The following is a 14,982-nucleotide window of genomic DNA, read 5'->3' on the forward strand; positions in this document are numbered from 1 at the left end:
CTGACCTCAAGTGATCCTCCCCACTTGGTCTCCCAAAATGCTGGGATTACAGGAGTGAGCCACTGTGCCTGGTCCTTAGGATTTTTAACATACAAAATCATGTCATTTGCAAATAGAAATCATTTTACTTTATCTTTCTCAGTCTAAATTCATTTTCTCTTCTTGCCTAACTTTCCTGGCTTGAACCGCCAGTGCTATGTTGGATAGAGTGGTAAGAGTGGATATACTTGTCTTGTCCCTGATATCGGGGGAGAGTATTCAATCTTTCACAATTAAGTATGATGTTAGCTATGAATTTATTGTAGATGCTCTTTAACAGGTTGAGGAAACTCTTCTATTCCTAGTTTGTTCTTTGTATTTTATCATGAAAGAGTGTAGATTTTGTCAAATGCTCTTCCAGTATCATTTGAGAGAATTACGTGTCTTCCCCCTATAGTCTAGTAAGATGGTGTATTATATTAATTGATTTTCATACGTTGAGCCAACTTTGCATCCCTGGGATAAATCCACTTGGTCATGGTGTATCATTCTTTCTATATGCTGCTGGATTTGGGTTGCTACATTTTGTTGAGGATTTTTGAACTTATATTCATAAGAGATGTTGGTCTGTAGTTTTTTTTCCTTGTGATGTCTTTGTCTGATTTTGGTATCAGGGTAATACAGGCCTCAGAACAGATTGGAAAGTTGTGCTTGCTTTTTTTGAAAAGTTTGTGAATGACTGGTATTAAGTCTTCTTTAATTGTTTTGTAAAATTCACCATCTGGGCCTGGATGGGCATTTCTCGTGTGTGGATATTCCTCATTCTCTGCATCCTTGCCAGCATCTGTTATTTCTTGTCTTTTTAATAAAAGCCATTTTAACTGAGATGAGGTATTTTATTGTGGTTTTGATTTGCATTTCCCTAATGTAAGTAACGTTGAACATTTTTTCATATACTTTTTTCATATACTTGAGTGTTTGTATGTCTTCTTTTGAGAAATAGGTATTCAGATCTTCGGCCCATTTTAAAATCAGATTCTTTATTTTTCCCAGCAATACAATTATGTACATATTGTTTTATGCCATTACTTTTAAGACCAGTTAAGAGAAGGATAAGAAATAAGCAATTATACTGTTTTTATAAGGAGTTACAAATTATATAATTGCTTATATAATTACATAATTCTGGTTTATTAGTGCTCTCCAGAGGTTGCAGCCTTGGGCGTGAGTGCTGGTTCGCTAACTACTCCAGATAATTATGGTTTTAGCTGGGTTCTTTTTTTTTTTTTTTTTTTTTTTTTGAGACGGAGTCTCGCTCTGTCACCCAGGCTGGAGTGCAGTGGCCGGATCTCAGCTCACTGCAAGCTCCGCCTCCCGGGTTCACGCCATTCTCCTGCCTCAGCCTCCCGAGTAGCTGGGACTACAGGCGCCTGCCACCTCGCCCGGCTAAGTTTTTTTTGTATTTTTAGTAGAGACGGGGTTTCACTGTGTTAGCCAGGATGGTCTCGATCTCCTGACCTCGTGATCCACCCGTCTCGGCCTCCCAAAGTGCTGGGATTACAGGCTTGAGCCATCGCGCCCGGCTAGCTGGGTTCTTTTTTTTTGGGTAGCTCTTGCCTTTTTATTACAAATTTTATATATATATATGTGTGTGTGTGTGTGTGTGTGTGTGTGTGTGTGTGTGTGTGTGTATATATATATTTTTTACTTTAAGTTCTGGGATACATGTGCTGAATGTGCAGGTTTGTTACATGTGCCACGGTGGTTTGCTGCACCTATCAATCCGTCATCTAGGTTTTAAGCCCTCTTGCATTAGGTATTTGTCCTACTGTACTCCCTCCCCTTTCCCCCTAGCTCCTGACAGGCCCCGGGGTGTGATGTTCCCCTCCCTGTGTCCATGTGTTCTCACTGTTCAACTCCCACTTATGAATAAGAACATGTGGTTTGGTTTTCTGTTCCTGTGTTAGTTTGCTGAGGATGATGGTTTCCAGCTTCATCCAGGTTCCTGCAAAGGACACCAACTCATTCTTTCTGACTATTCTTTCCCTGATGTTTCTGTGAAGCTTCTGGCTCATCTGCCTTTGTTGGTATCACTTGCATCTGTTGACCCTCTAATTGTTAATTGATCGCTCTATTCTTTTTAATAAGCCTACAGCACAATGCATAAATCATTCTATAGGCTGCTTAATGTCTAGCCCTTTTGCCAAGACAGAGTGTTGCCAGGGTTTGAGGCTGTCTCTGACCCCAGGAGGGCCCTTCTTAGTTATCTCTTTTTCTGATTTTCTCTGTTAAGCTTCTGCCTGGTGTTTTTGTTTCTTGTTACTACATCACAGAATTACCACCCTCTTCTTGTTTTTTTAACACCAAAATTTCCAATGTTTTTGTACAATGTCCTTAGGCATGTACTTCTCCACACTCTATTTCAAGAAAAGCCAGTTTTAGGGAGACTTGTGGAGCTCCCTGTTCTGATGGCCTCCCTGTGCCCCCCGGCAGAACCGCTGAGCCACTGGACTGGAGCTGGTGTCAGGGACAGCAGCCAGCTTCTCCTGCCGCGATGTCTTTGCTCTAACAGCTGGAACACTGGAAGCGGGTGGTAGCTGCCAGTCTTCTCGGTTTGCTCTTTCCTGCGTGGAACCTCTGCACCATGAGTGAACTCAGGCAGGATCAATGAAGCCCAGTGTGCTTCACCTGCTAAACTTGGCGTGGAACTTCCATGCGAGGAGAAGGAGCTGGATGGGAGAAGGAGCTCCGGCCCTGTAAGCCACAATTTCTAACTAATGTAGAACATCTGCAACATGGAGGCAGCAGGATAAAAGATGCTGGTGCGGCCGGCGCGGTGGCTCATGCCTGTAATCCCAGCACTTTGGGAGGTGGAGGCCGGTGGATCACGAGGTCAGGAGATCGAGACCATCCTGGCTAACACGGTGAAACCCCGTCTCTACTAAAAAATACAAAAAACTAGCCGGGCGAGGTGGCGGGCGCCTGTAGTCCCAGCTACTCGGGAGGCTGAGGCAGGAGAAAGGTGTGAACCCGGGAGGTGGAGCTTGCAGTGAGCCGAGATTGCGCCACTGCACTCCAGCCTGGGCGACAGAGCGAGACTCCATCTCAAAAATAAATAAATAAATAAATAAATAAATAGATGCTGGTGCGCTTCCCTTTCTGGACTGAAACTGTAACCCTAGGCTGGGAGCTGGGGAGAGGTGGAGTCCCATTTTCTTGTCCGTGACTACCCAGCATGGAGCTTCAATTACACAGAGTTGGCTGGGGGATGTAGGGAATAGGGGTGATTTGCGGCTTAAATGCCCTCAGACTCTTGCTGCTCTATACAGATTGAGTAGAATTTCTTTTTTTTTTCTTGAGATGGAGTCTCGCTCTGTCGCCCAGGCTGGAGTGCAGTGGCCGGATCTCAGCTCACTGCAAGCTCCGCCTCCCGGGTTTACGCCATTCTCCTGCCTCAGCCTCCCGAGTAGCTGGGACTACAGGCGCCCGCCACCTCGCCTGGCTAGTTTTTTGTATTTTTTGGTAGAGACGGGGTTTCACCGTGTTAGCCAGGATGGTCTCGATCTCCTGACCTCGTGATCCGCCCATCTCGGCCTCCCAAAGTGCTGGGATTACAGGCTTGAGCCACCGCGCCCGGCCTAGCTGTTCCATCTTTAAGGGACTTACCATGTGGCTACTATGGTGGGAAACACAGGATTGGATGGCAGCTGGCTGCCCCCTCTGGGGAGGCTGACATGTGGAAGGACATTCTCCACTGTATCTGGGGCATGCATATAATGGTCTAGCATGTGGATGCCTGCACTGCACCTACACCAGCTGGAAATCAGCAGGTGGACTAGCTAACCCACATTCATCTCCTAGAGGAAGTTCTGTTTCTAACTTCCAAAAAGGTGTTGGAAACAGAAGATGTGGTCCACTGGCTACCAAAAAAAAAAAAAGGACATTGAGAACAAGGTACCCTTTGGGCCTAAGGATGAGTACTTGCTTGTGGGGAGACCGGACCTGGCTTTTCCTTAGCAGTTGAGAGATGTCAGACCTGCTGGTTGGTTGACCCTGTCGATGCTGCTGGTGTGTGCTACCTGATCAGAGATGGTGAGCAGTAACCAATTTATACCTGAGGTTGTGCTGCTGGTGTGTGCTGCCTGATCAGAGATGGTGAGCGTTAACCCATTTGTGTCTGAGGTTGCAGTTTTTTAAATTTGAAAAATCGGACTTTGGTGATGACCTTGAGTCGCAATAGGATATAAATAATTCCCACATGCTTAGCATTCCAATAATGGAACACTAGGCATAAGTGGGGTTAATGCTTTCTTGAATAATTTGTGTTACAAGAGTCTCCAAAAGTTCCAGTTTCACCCTCCCCCAATACCTATTTCTCCCTATCTTTACCTGTTGCAGATCAGTCCTTGGTCCAGCCCCCAGAAAGGCAGGTAACCCCAGGGCATCTTGTGCATGTCAGGGTTAGTGGGGGACCCAGTGTGTGTACTGTAGACACCCATTTCTTTGTTTTGTGGTGGAGCAGTTCATCATGAATCCTGCCGTTTGCACATGATCAGCTAAGTGAAAGGCCCATCCCTAGCCACCGTGATGCTCATTCCTGTGACCCACCCCCCACTCTCCTCTATATTGCCTTTGTAGTAATTTATGTGTGGACCAACTCCCATGCGGGGTAATTTTGGACTATCAACATAAAGCAGCACAGCCTTGATAATGGGTGATCAGAAGCTCAGTGTGTTCCTCTCTCTATACTGAGGCTTACAATAGACTCCTGGGTCTTCATGAACCCATAGTGTTCCCCATGGGTTCTGTGTTCCATGACCAATGGTTTTCAGATGCTCAGTGTTCTTCCTGGTTATTGGGAACCCACACCCAGCTGGCCCCTATGGCCATCTGACAGCACTTCAGATGTATGGCTGGTGGGAGGTGCCTGACTCCTTGTTTGTCCTCTGATGCCCATGTATTTCTTACCCTTGCCTGACAGTTCCTCTGCCTCCCAGCATATGGCCAGAGGCACGCCTTTAGCACCTCGGACAGAGCCCCCATTCATCCTGGGGCGGGTGGCCAGCTTTTTGTGGGAGCATGGTGGGCAACTGAGAAGTCTTCCACAGTGGGATAGAGAGTCCTGGGATGTAGGGACCAGCCCTACAGGGTCTGTGGGTTTTTCTCCCCGTGTGTGGAGATTAGCGATCATAGGAATAAAGACATAAGACAGATAAAAGAAAAAACAGCTGGGCCCGGGGGACCACTACCACCAAGACGCGGTGACCGGTAGTGGCCCCAAATGCCGGGCTGCACTGTTGTTTATTGGATACAAGACAAGGGGGCAGGGTAAGGAGTGTGAGCCATCTCCAATGATAGGTAAGGTCACGTGGGTCACATGTCCACTGGACAGGGGGCCCTTCCCTGTTTGGTAGCCGAGGCAGGGGGAGAGAGAGAAGAGACAGCTTATGCCATTATTTTTGCATTTCAGAGACTTTCAGTACTTTCACTAATTCTGCTACTGCTATCTAGAAGGCAGAGCCAGGTGTACAGGATGGAACATGAAAGTGCACCAGGAGTGTGATTGCTGAAGCACAGCATCCCACAAGGAGACAGGCCTCCAGATAAATCTTCACAAGAGGTGGTGGAGCAGAGTCTTCTGTAACTTCCCCAGGGAAAGGGAGACTCCCTTTCCCAGTCTGCTAAGTAGGGGGTGCTTTTCCTAGGCACTGACGCTACCGCTAGACCAAGGTCCACTAGGTAACGGGCATCTTCCCAGGTGCTGGCATTACCACTAGACTAAGGAGCCCTCTAGTGGCCCTGTCCAGGCATAACAGAAGGCTCACACTCGTCTTCTGGTCACTTCTCAGCGTGTCCCTTCAGCTCCTGTCTCTGTATGGCCTGGTTTCTCCTAAGTTATAATTGTAGAGCGAAGATTATTATAACATTGGAATAAAGAGTAATTGCTACAAACTAATGATTAATAATGTTCATATGTAATCATATCTATGATCTATATCTAGTATAACTGTTCTTATTTTATATGTGTTCTTTATTATACTGGAACAGCTCATGCCCTCGGTCTCTTGCCTCGGCACCTGGGTGGCTTGCCTTCCACACTGGGAAATGTCTCAGTAACACGTCCTGAGTTGACAGGGTAGGATCTGAGTAATAAATTTGTGAATGAGCCCTTGGGGGCTGAAATCAGGAACTCTGCAGGGACCCCAAAGCCCAGAACCCAAAGTTAAACAGTGTTATGTGTCAGTTTGCTGGTGCTGCAGAATCAAAGACTCTACATTCAGTGCAATGGAACAACCACATCATGATTGCTCCTGAGTCCATAGGTCATCTCATGAGTCTGTTGATCTGGGCCAGGCTCAGTTGACCTCGATAGGGGGGTCACTCACACATCTGTGCTCAGCAGGTAGATAGACTGGACCCTTGAGCATGGGGAGACTGTGCCTGGCCTGAGATCACCTTCTAGCCCTTCCTCAAGCTCCAGTCAGGACACAGAGACCCCCTTGGACCCACTCCTGCCACAGGCTGGGGTCCCAAAGATGGCTCGTGGTCTCCTCAGGAGCCCTCCTCTTCCCTCTCCCACAGCCGTCTTGGCCTCTCTCTGCATCCTCAGCCTTCTCTGATCACATGGAGCCCCCAGGTGAGCCCAGGAAGGACTGGGAAGCTGAGGGAGGGGCGTGGCTCCCAGGAGATCCCAGGCTGGCACCCTCCTGCCCTTCCACCTGGACCTCACCAGCTCTGTCCCCTCCAGTGGCCCCCATGGGTGCTTATCTGATGCTGTGCCAGCCACAGGCAAGATGTGGGGACACGTTCTATGACCCCCTGCAGCACTGTTACTATGACAATGCCGTCTTGCCCTTGGACGGGACCCAGAGGTGTGGAAACTGCACCTTCAGAGTCTGCTTCGAGAAGTGCTGCCCCTGGTCCCTCAGTCCCCAGGCGGCCCTCATGGTGAAGATGAAAGGCCAGAAGTGCTCCTTGACCCTGACCTCAGATGACAGGTTTTGTCACAGGTGAGGTCCTGTCTCCTCCATGAGATTGTGGGTGCAGGGGGCTGCATGCCTGTTCTGCCCTGAGTAGAGCCCCCGTTCTCTGTGTCTGTCCTGCCTCTAGTCAATCCACCTCCCCCTTTCCCTACAGCTGTGTTTCTTCCTCCCTTCGTTTTTATTTTCCTCTCACGACCTCACTCTCTCAACACTGCTGGCCTCTCCTCCTGACTCTCCTGGCCTCCTTTCTGCACTGTTCAGTCTCTCCCCCATCTCTGGCCTGCTCAGAGTCTCTCTCTTCAGTGTCACCTCAGACTGGAGGGCAGTGGCTCAATCACAGCTCACTGCAGCCTCAACCTCCCAGACTCAAGCGATCCTCACACCTCAGCCTCCAGAGTAGCTGGGACCACAGGTGAGCACCACTGTGCCCAGCTAATTTTTGTATTTTTTGTACAGACAGGGTTTCACCATGTTGTTCAGGCTGGTTCTTAAACTCTTGGGCTCAAACAATCCTCTCTCCTCATCTTCCCAAAGTCCTGGGATTAAAGGTGTGAGTCACTGTGCCCAGCCAGGACAGGAGCCCTAGACTGACCCTGGCTGCCCTCCCCGCATCACAGATGGGGTTTTGCCATGTTGCCCAGGCTGGTCTTGAACTCCTGAGCTTAAGTGACCTGCCTGCATTGGCCTCCCAAAGTACTGGGATTACAAGTGTGAGCCACCACACCCGACACCTTCCCTTCCCTTCCCTTCCCTTCCCTTCCCTTCCCTTCCCTTCCCTTCCCTTCCCTTCCCTTCCCTTCCCTTCCCTTCCCTTCCCTTCCCTTCCTTTCTCTTCCCTTCCCTTCTCTTCGCTTCTCCTTCCTTCCTTTCTTCTTTCTTTTTTCTTTCTTTCCCTCTTTCCTTCCTTTTTTTTCAGGGTCTCACTCTGCTGCCCAGGCTGGATGGCAGTGGTCAGTCTGATCATGGCTAATTGCAGCCTGGAACTCTTGAGCTCAAGCGATCCTCCTGCCACAGCCTCCCAAGTAGTTGGGAACACAGGTGCATGCCACCATGCCAAGCAGTTAAATTTTTTTTTGTTGTAAAGACTGGATTTTACCATGTTGTCCAGGCTGGTCTGGAACTCCTGACCTCAAGCAATTATTCCTCCTTGGCCTCCCTAAGTGCTGGGATTACAGGTATGAGCCACCATAGCCTGCCACTTCTTCATTCTTGTTGACTTTGTGTCACTGGAAAAAAAAATAAATTCTACCCAGTATGTAGCTTACCACAGTCTATGGCTTACCACAGTCATGCAGTTTCACTACAAGGCAGTTTCATATATAGAAATGAAACCATGGGTGTTTCTGGATGGGCTGTCCTCAACATTTGTGCTGGAATAAACTCTCTTTAAATTAGATTCTGACCATTTTGATCACCAGGTTGACACCATCCAGTCTTTGGTCACCAAAGCCCCTTTGCAGGGAGAGAGAGATCAGCCCCTTCAATTCTGATAACTATGCTTGGAGAAAGTGAGTGACACAGCTTCCTCAGCCAGCAAAGAGAGATGTCCAGGCTGGAGAGCTTCCGTCCCTCCTCTAGACATGTGCGATGCCACCCCATTCCTGCCTGTCCCCTGGGAGGGACTCCTTGAGGCCAGATGGAACTAACACCACAAAGATGCCCCGTGGAAGAGTCGTCGTATTTATTCCGGGACAAAAGGGCAAGTGAAGAGAGAGCCTTTGAGAGCGGGAAATGTCAAGGCCCCTGAGGTTTCACATTCCAGGAGCCCAGCTCTGCCAGCCCCACCGAGGAACCCTGGGAATGTCAGATTTTGGGTCTCATCGAGGGATATCTGTGACCAAGGCCTGCCTCCCCTTTCCAGAGGGGCTGGGCCAGCGGAGGCGGGGTGGGGCGGCAGTTGGAGGCATGTGGACTGGAGTGGACTGGAGTTCAGGAAACCCGGGCTCTGGTCCAGCCTGTGTCTGTGACCAGCAGTTGGTCCTCGGACCGTGTCCTGCTTGGATGGATTAGAAAGTGGGATGGGACAATTAAATGTCTGTCTGAGGTCAGAATCTTGCACTTACTCGCCAGAAAAACAGAACCTCCTTTCACTATGGGCAGAGTTCAAGTTCCAAACCCTGAGGATCAGTTCCACCAAGACAGAGCTGGGCTCCAGTGCCAAAGACAGACCTGTCCCCAGACAGTGGATAGGATAGGGCGGGGGACTCCGTGGGGCTGGTGGAGGGATTGGACAGCGCTGTGTGCAAAGGCTTTTTTGACACCTGGAGAAGGAGCAGGGACAGGAGCTCTGGACTGGCCCTGACCGCCCTCCCTGCTTCCCAGCCTCTGAGAGCCCCCTGTGCTGTCATGATCTCCCTCCACTGTCTCACCCCGGGCCTGACTCAGCCACCTGAGAGACCAGGCTCAGGCCAAGGAGGGTTGGCTGGACTCCTCTCTCCTCGGGACCCAACCCTAATCCTGACCCAAGAAACCTGCTTTCTCCCACCAGTGTCTAGGGCTCTACCTGCCTTGAGCCATCCCAGGAAATGCCTGGAACCATGGTTTGAGAGATGAACCTCATTACTGGAAGATGTGTTGGGGCATCTAAGTCAGTAGCACTTAGGCAAGAAGGAAGCCAGGCCATGCCTGCACCCTTCTTCATTCCTTAAAAAAAATTTTTTTTTAATTGAGATGGAGTCTTGTTCTGTTGCCAGACTGGAGTGCAGTGGCGCGATCCCAGCTCACTGCAACCTCCGACTCCCAGGTTCAAACGATTCTCCTGCCTCAGCCTCCTGAGTAGCTAGGCCTACAGGCATGTGCCACCATGCCCAGCTAATTTTTGTATTTTTAGTAAAGACAGGGTTTCACCATGTCGGCTAGGATGATCTCGATCTCCTGAACTCGTGATCTGCCCACCTTGGCCTCCCAAAATGCTAGGATTACAGGCATAAGCCACCGCGCCTGCTCTAAATTTTTTTAATTTTTATTTTTTATTTTTTGAGACAAGATCTCGCTCTGTCACCCAGGCTGCAGTGCAGTGGTATGATCTCAGCTCACTGAAACCTCCACTTCTCGGGCTCAGGAGATTCTCCTGCTTCAGCCCCTGAGTAGCTGGGTCTACAGGCCCATGGCAGTACGCTCGGCTAATTCTAATTTTTGTATTTTTTGTAGATACAGAGTTTTGTCATGTTACCCAGCCTGGTCTTGAACTCCTGAGCTTAGGTGACCCACGTGCATTGGCCTGTCAAAGTGCTGGGATTACAGGTGTGAGCCACCACACCCAGCCCATTTCTTTTCTTTTCTTTTTTTCAGGGTCTCACTCTGTTGCCCAAACTGGAGTGCAGTGGTCTGATCATGGCTAATTTCAGCCTGGAACTCTTGAGCTCAAGCAATCCTCCTGCTACAACCTCCCAAGTAGTTGGGACCACAGGTGTGTGCCACCATGCCCAGCTTTTTAAAAAAAAATTTTGTAAAGACTGGATTTTGCCATGTTGCCCAGGTTGGTCTTGAACTCTTGGCCTCAAGCAATTCTTCCTCCTCGGCCTAAGTGCTGGGATTACAGGCATGAGCCACCATGCCCTGGCCACGTCTTCATTCTTGTTGGCTTTGCTTCCCTGGAAAAATATAAATTCTGCCTCAATATGTGACTCGCCACAGTCACGAAGGAAGATTTCACAAGGCAGTTCATAAAAATCTGTGCAGTGCACACTAACCCATTTTTGTGTCCGTTTTTTGAATTAAAAAAAAATTGTCTATGACGTACTCAAGGAGTTATACCACCCAATAATACGTTGCCACCCTTAGTATGGAGGACAGTAATCTTTCCCGAGCTGCAAACGGGCAAGCCAGGAGAGCAGGGAGCAATGGAGAAAGAGAACACGCTGTCTCCTCTCCACAGGGGAGGAGGGGACTGCAGGCCCCTCATGACTGCACCATTACCCAGCTGCAGGCTCAACCCTCCTCTCCAACCTCCTCACAAGAGAGATGCAGGGATGTTCTACAACCATAAATCCGATCACTTCCATCCCCTTCTTAGGCCTGGGCCATGCTCAGTGCCCTCAGGATAGACTCTGGAGTTTTCCAGGGGCCCATAAATGCCCCAGCCTTGCTGCCCACTCCAGTCTCCTCTTCCTGCCTTGCATTCTGGCCTCTCTGGGTTCAGCCTCACCGAAACAGGCACAGTTCCCATTCATTCTTGAAACAGTAGCTCAGACGTCTTCTCCAAGAAGACATCGCTGGCCTCTCAGGCTGGGTCGGGCAACCACTGTGGGCTCCCAAACCTTTCCACTTCCCCAACCCAGCCCTGACTCTCTGAGTCATCAAGGCCTGAGGACAATCTGTGTTCCCAGTGATGGCACATGGCCCGCTATTATGTCTCTGCTGCATCCTCAGCAGCACGTCAAGCAGGGCTGGGCCCACAGATGGCCCTCGATGACTGTTTATTATTAATACCAGGTGGTTAAATATGTCACCTCTTGTTCATCCAGAAGACAATAGAGCCACAGGGCCTGGTGAGCTCCACTTTACCTGGAAGGCACCTGAGGCTCACAGAGGCCAAGTCTCTCCTCCTGTTGCACCCAGCGATTATCTGAGACCCAAGCCTCTCTGGTTGCAGAGCTGGACTCTCAGCCAGCCCCATGCTGGGGTGGGGGGTGGGGAGCTTGGAGGTGGGGAGCTGGGTGCCTTGGCTGTTTGCTATATAGGGTGATCATCCCCTATGGTGCAGAGAGTGTGGTCAGGTGTGGGAGAGGCCAAAGGGACCCTGGCAGCACTTGTGCATGGTACAAAGCCTGGGAACCACACATGTCCCCCTGGCAAGGAACAAAGGGGTTTGTTAAAGGCCATTAGACAATCCTGGAATCTCTGAGCAGGGTTTGGGGTGGAAGGAGAACCTTGTGTGTGACACCAGTGCAAACTTCCACATCCACCCCCGGGGCTGGGCTGATGATGATGCCTCAGCTTCTACCTGGGAGACACCAGAGCTGGCACCATGGGCAACTCGGGAGCCAACCATGGAGATTTTCCTGAATCCTCAACTCCTGGTGGGTCTGGACACCACGTGGCTCCCCCATCACAGGATCACAGGATGGTCTCAACACCTCACCTGCTGGACTGGGCCCTCACACTGATGCACATCTAGAAGGGGACCAGGTCGTGGAATAGCCCCAGGCCTGTGCCTGGGCTCAAGACTCACAGGGTCAGATATAAAGCTGTGTAGACATGTGAGTGTGGGAGGTAAGGACCCAAAAGCGTCCTGCAATTTCCTGTTTTCTTTCTTTCTTTTTTTTTTTTTTTTTGAGACAGGGTTTCACCCCTGTTGCCCAGGCTGGAGTGCAGTGGTGCGATCTCAGCTCACTGCAATCTCCATCTCCCTGGTTCAAGTGATTCTTATGCCTCAGCCTCCTAAGTAGATGGGATTAAAGGCATGTGCCACTACACCCAGCTTATTTTTGTATTCGTAGAGACAGGGTTTCACCATGTTGGCCTGGCTGGTCTTGAACTCTTGAGCTCATGCCATCCATCCACCTTGGCCTTCTAAAGTGCTGGGATTACATATGTGAGCCACCCCACCTGGCCTCTGATTGAAATTTTTTATTGAAATTCGGGCCAGGCACGGTGGCCCATCCCTGTAAATCCAGCACTTTGGGAGCCCAACACAGGTGGATCACAAGGTCAGGAGTTCAAAACCAGCCTGGCCAAGATGGTGAAACCCCATCTCTACTAAAAGTACAAACATTAGCTGGGCATGGTGGTGGGTGCCTGTAATCCCAGCTACTCGGGAGGCTGAGGCAAAGAATTGCTTGAACCCAGGAGGCCGGGGGTTGCAGTGAGTCGAGATCGCGCCACTGCACTCCAGCCTGGGTAACAAGAGCGAGGCTCCATCTCAAAAAAAAAAAAAAGAAAGAAAAAGAAAAGAAAGAAATTCAAATGTGGGGTTACTATGGTATTCAGTACATCTATATTGTGTATGCTGGATAGTTTTCATAAACACATTGTGATAGATTTCCCGTGTTATGGCTCATTTCTAGGGTCCCAGCATAGAGGCACCTCAGGGAGCCCTGCCAGATGTCACGCGAGTCCATGTGAAGAGAGTCCACCAACAGGCTTTGTGTGAGCAACAAGGCTGTTTATTTCACTTGGGTGCAAGTGGGCTGAGTCCGAAAAGAGAGTCAGTAAAGGGAGAAAGGGGTGGGGCAGTTTTATAGGCTTTGGGTACGTACTGGAAAATTACAGTTAAAGATGGTTATCTCTTGTGGGCAGGGGTGAGGGTCACAAGGTGCATGGTGGGGAGATCATGAGACTCATTGTCCAGGGGAGGAATGTCACAAGGTTGGTTGATTAGTTGGGGTGGGGCAGGAACAAATCACAATGATGGAATGTAATGTTTTGTAGTTCTTCAGCTGCCTCAGGCTATCTGGATGTATATGTGCAGGCTTGGGCTCAGTGGCCTGGCATTCCCGTCTTCTTATATTAATAAGAAAAACAAAACAAAATAGTGGTAAAGTGTTGGGGCAGCGAAAATTTTTGGGGGTGGTATGGAGAGATAATAGGCGATGTTTCTCAGGGCTGCTTTGGGCGGAGTTAGGGGCGGTGTGGGAACCTTGAGTTGGAAAGATTAAACTGAAGAAAGATTTTGGAGTGAGGGGTGATATTGTGGGGTTGTTAGATGGAGAATTTGTCATATAGAATGATTGGTGATGTCCTGGATGTGGTTTTGTATGAATTGAGAAACTAAACGGAAGACACAAGGTCTGAATAAGAAAAGGAGAAAAACAGGTTTTAAAGGACTAAGAATTGAGAGGACCCAGGACATCCAATTAGAGAGTGTCCAAGGGGAGTTCAGTGTAATTATTTGCTTGGTTGGCGAGTTTTTGGGCTCTATCCTTGAGTTTTTTTGTGTTGTCATATACCAGGCCAGATTGATTTAGGTAAAAACAACACTCTTCATTTAAAAATATAGAGTCAGCAACGGCAGCAAAAGCCAAAATTGACAAATGGGATCTAATTAAATGAAAGCTTCTGCACAGCAAAAGAAACTACCATCAGAGTGAACAGGCAACCTACAGAATGGGAGAACATTTTTGCAATCTACTCATCTGACAAAGGGCTAATATCCAGAACCTACAAAGAACTCAAACAAATTTACAAGAAAAAACAAACAACCCCATCAAAAAGTGGGCAAAGGATATGAACAGACATTTCTCAAAAGAAGACATTCATACAGCCAACAGACACATGAAAAAATGCTCATCATCACTGGCCATCAGAGAAATGCAAATCAAAACCACAATGAGATACCATCTCACACCAGTTAGAATGGCAATCATTAAAAAGTCAGGAAACAACAGGTGCTGGAGAGGATGTGGAGAAATAGGAACACTTTTACACTGTTGGTGGGATTGTAAACTAGTTCAACCATTATGGAAAACAGTATGGCGATTCCTTAAGGATCTAGAACTAGATGTACCATATGACCCAGCCATCCCATTACTGGGTATATACCCAAAGGATTATAAATCATACTGCTATAAAGACACATGCACACGTATGTTTATTGCGGCACTATTCACAATAGCAAAGACTTGGAATCAACCCAAATGTCCATCAGTGACAGACTGGATTAAGAAAATGTGGCACATATACACCATGGAATACTATGCAGCCATAAAAAAGGATGAGTTTGTGTCCTTTGTAGGGACATGGATGCAGCTGGAAACCATCATTCTTAGCAAACTATCACAAGAACAGAAAACCAAACATCGCATGTTCTCACTCATAGGTGGGAACTGAACAATGAGATCACTTGGACTCGGGAAGGGGAACATCACACACCGGGGCCTATCATGGGGAGGGGGGAGGGGGGAGGGATTGCACTGGGAGTTATACCTGATGTAAATGACGAGTTGATGGGTGCTGACGAGTTGATGGGTGCAGCACACCAACATGGCACAAGTATACATATGTAACAAACCTGCACATTATGCACATGTACTCTAGAACTTAAAGTATAATAATAATAAAAAAAAAATAAATAAATAAA

The 14,982-nt window shown here is 48.6% G+C and overlaps 1 long non-coding RNA gene across 4 annotated transcripts in view; it reads left to right on the forward strand.

Annotated features, from left to right (window-relative positions):
- LOC144337202 (uncharacterized) overlaps positions 1-14,982 on the forward strand; it is a 74,553-nt gene extending 59,571 nt beyond the window's left edge. For 2 of the 4 annotated variants that reach the window (XR_013409940.1, XR_013409942.1), the window contains exons 2-4: positions 6,562-6,616; positions 6,805-10,371; positions 12,971-14,982. This is a non-coding gene — a long non-coding RNA (uncharacterized LOC144337202). The remainder of the gene's footprint in view (positions 1-6,561; positions 6,617-6,804; positions 10,372-12,970) is intronic. The other 2 variants (XR_013409943.1, XR_013409941.1) reach the window with 1 other exon arrangement.

This window comes from Macaca mulatta, chromosome 19 (genome assembly GCF_049350105.2).
Source record: "Macaca mulatta isolate MMU2019108-1 chromosome 19, T2T-MMU8v2.0, whole genome shotgun sequence".
Taxonomy (NCBI): domain Eukaryota; kingdom Metazoa; phylum Chordata; class Mammalia; order Primates; family Cercopithecidae; genus Macaca; species Macaca mulatta.